Source organism: Cucumis melo, unplaced genomic scaffold (genome assembly GCF_025177605.1).
Source record: "Cucumis melo cultivar AY unplaced genomic scaffold, USDA_Cmelo_AY_1.0 utg000517l, whole genome shotgun sequence".
NCBI lineage: Eukaryota > Viridiplantae > Streptophyta > Magnoliopsida > Cucurbitales > Cucurbitaceae > Cucumis > Cucumis melo.
Genome location: NW_026124040.1, coordinates 22,685 through 26,465, shown reverse-complemented (window position 1 = coordinate 26,465; position 3,781 = coordinate 22,685). Strand labels below are relative to the sequence as shown.

The 3,781-nt window shown below is 29.7% G+C and overlaps 1 non-coding gene across 1 annotated transcript; it reads right to left on the bottom strand.

The window, feature by feature from the left end:
- Positions 1-3,246: 3,246 nt before the first annotated feature.
- On the bottom strand, positions 3,247-3,334 carry TRNAS-GCU (transfer RNA serine (anticodon GCU)). Its single transcript has one exon. It is a non-coding gene; the product is annotated as a tRNA-Ser (tRNA).
- Between the last annotated feature and the right edge of the window lie 447 nt (positions 3,335-3,781).

Sequence of the window (3,781 nt, the reverse complement as noted above, 5' to 3'; positions counted from 1 at the left end):
AACATTCTTATCCCCATAACTCAAGTTGGATAACTCTCACGCAAAGGAAAAAAACCCTTAAGCTTAAGCATTTCATTTATTGAGCGGTCTCTAACCTCTTTATTTTTGCCTGTCTCCGTTAGAATCTATTTCGATTCTTCATTCTGATCTAGTTTAGTTATTGAGACAATTGAAAAAGATTTTTACTTGTTCCGGGATCCTTTATCCTTTCCTTGAATCATTGGGTTTAGACATTACTTCGGTGATCTTTAATCGTTTCAAAATGGTAGCAACATACCATTTTTTTTGATTTCCTTTTTATCAAAGAATCATATAAATAATGGATTCTCGTGTGATACACTTTTAATCCAATTTGATGTTTGAATTTGAAACTTGTTCGAATTGGATCCTTTCGATTTGTATACCGAACCTATACTTACGAAGTAGTTTTAACTTATTGATTGACACTAACCCTAGATCTCTGCCCTTGATAAATGAATCAATACTTTCTACTCGAGCTCCATCATGTACTATTTACATCAAAAACCCTAAAAAAAAAAAAGAGCTCGAGTGCAACCGAACAAAACTATGTCGAGTCAAGAGCATCTTCATTCCTATATAATATAAAATGGTGGGTGTAAGAATCCACAGTGGATCATGTCCTTCAAGTCGCACGTTGCTTTCTACCACATCGTTTTAAACGAAGTTTTACCATAACCTCTAATTTCTTGGAACTGGTATGTAATTGATTCATTTATGGAATCATGTATAGTCATTGGGTTAGTTGGTCCATAGTAATCTATACTCTTATGACATGGGTAGTTTTTGAAAAAGTCTTAGCAATACTTCAATTTATTGAAAACCCATATTTTATTGTATATATTGTATCAATAACATTTTTTTGTATGAGTGCAATATTTATTTCTCTATATATAGATATTTTCTAGATAGAGAGAGATTTTTTGAAATTTCTATAAAATCAATTAAGAAATAATTAATTACGAATAATTAAGAATCTCCATTTTTCAATTTCTTCATAGAATGGATTCACGAGTTTAACACTTCTTCGAGTACCAAGGACTCATAAGAAATAATTAAAAAGATTTACTTGATTGAAAATTTACTACCTAAATATTATATTATAATATTATTTGAATAAATTTTTGTAAAGGATTTATTACATTTGATTATGATAAATAAATGTATATTCGGGATTAACCCATCAATTAGATAGATCTAAAATAAAAAAAAAAAAAAGAAATAAAACGATAAAAATAGATAATAACAATACATACATATCAGCATTTTCTGCCTAGTTTATTTAACTTAAGAGACTCAATAATCTTTCCTTAAAATAAAGTGAAAAAGATGTATGAATTGTTACTTGGATTTACAATTATTCATTACAGACAAACATACGAAAAAATGAGGTGAAAAGAAATACATAATATGTTACATATGTAACTTGATTCTTTGTTAATCAGATTCGGGCAGATATTCAAATTGATATCTTCCGTTATGGATTAACTCCTATCTACCCCCAATTAGATCGAGTAGATGCATCATAAATAAAAAAAGGATCCTACGGGGGACTGGACTAGTTTTCGGAGGTGCTAGACTATCTTGTATAAGGCGAAAGTCAAACAGATCTAGAGTAAACGATTGTTCCTACCTATTTTTTTTTATTTGACTCTAAAATTTAGTACCCTAAACCCTAAATAGGTCTTAAGTTTCTTAAGACCATTAATTCAATTCCATTAGTGCCAAAAACACAAGACCTTCGTGTTTATAATTCAGAAATCCACAGAAAAAAAATACTCGGGTTTCACAAACCATTTAAGAGATAGAGAATAATAGAGGCTTTCGCATTTCTGAAATGCATCATTATAAGAAAATAATAAAGAACAATCACATTCGATCTATATTTAGACTCTTAAGCATAAGGTTGTTTAAAACGGCAATCTATAGTCTGATATCGAATATTTTTCCATATATCTTATAATATACTATTATTATATATAATAATAATACGCATACTCTGGGACGGAAGGATTCGAACCTCCGAATAGCGGGACCAAAACCCGTTGCCTTACCACTTGGCCACGCCCCATTTATATTCAACACTAATAAACACTAATATTGGTAGTGCTTAGTCGTCAATTCCAGTACAAATATTTATAGAATAAATTAGATTGTTGCTCAGATTTTGATACGTTTATAGATCCAATTAAACTCAATTTATTGATCATTACATATAATTCCATTAAGATATTGTATGAAAGTAGGATTTCTTCTATTCTCGTTTTATTTGAGAATTGAAGGATTTTTGATTGGCTGAGTTCAAATCAAAGAAAGGTTTTTTGACCTACTTTATGTTATTAATTTTTCCCTTATCCCTTATATCATAGCAATAATAGGGGATTAATAACTCAATCAAATCAAAAGAAATACAATTATCTTCAAGAACAAAGAAAAAAAAATTGTTATGCTTAATATCTTAAGTTTCATCGGTATCTGTCTTAATTCTTTCCTTTATTCAAGTAGTTTTTTCGTCGCCAAATTGCCCGAGGCCTACGCTTTTTTGAATCCAATAGTAGATGTTATGCCAGTAATACCTCTATTCTTTTTTCTATTAGCTTTTGTTTGGCAAGCTGCTGTAAGCTTTCGATAATATTTTTAATACTGTCCGAGACAAATTCATGATTTACTAGAAAAAAAAAAAAAAAGATTCTAACTAGTTATAAGATCAGATAAGTTGTACATACAGTCTGAAGCTTTAAGTTGAATCCAATATTGAAATTATTCTATAGCTATGATAAATCTGGATCACTCTCATTTTCTTATTCTTACTTTTTTCCTTTGAACGACCCTCTTCGAGTCCCCCACAATATAGAATTGTGGGTATGAAATCCAATTTTGAGTAATCAAGGACTCAACTCTTAAAATTTTTTCCTATTTATAGAAATAACTTCACTGCATTTCTTGGTGTCAAACCAGATTAAAATAGAGAATCTATTCTCTTAAAAAAAAAATGATCTTGGAGATTGTGTAATGCTTACTCTCAAACTATTTGTTTATACAGTAGTAATATTCTTTGTTTCTCTCTTCATTTTCGGATTCCTATCTAATGACCCGGGACGTAATCCGGGGCGTGAAGAATAACAAAATCAGATTTTTTTTCCTTGCTTGATTTTGAAATGTTCTTAACATTTTATCTATTCCACATCTTTCCTCAACTATAAAAAAATACCAAGTAATTGACAGAAACGGAAAGAGAGGGATTCGAACCCTCGGTACAAAAAAATCGTACAACGGATTAGCAATCCGACGCTTTAGTCCACTCAGCCATCTCTCCCCAAATTGAAAAAGGATAATTACTATGATACATTGTATAAAAAATAGAAAATAAAGGCTTGAAAAAAGCCCTTCTTTATCTCTCTTTATTATCTTTATCTACCCCTTTATAGATATATAATTTCATTATATTGATATAGATAATTATCTAGATATATCGATGGATATCTATCAAATCGATAAAAACTTTTTTTTATTAGGAATTCCATTTAGATAAATTAGATTTCATTAGATAAGGGCTCAAAAGAAGAGATATCTTCAATCCTAATATATAAATAATACCAATATATTAAAGATTCATAAAAATATTTATAAATAAAAAGAAAGTACCTTTTTTAGTTTATTTCATCCGAAAAGCCCTTTTCTTTTTATTTTTAGTTCCACGGCCTGGCCTGGTCAGTACCTAGCCGGGCTTTTTTTGTTCCAATAAATCGTAGATCAAATTATT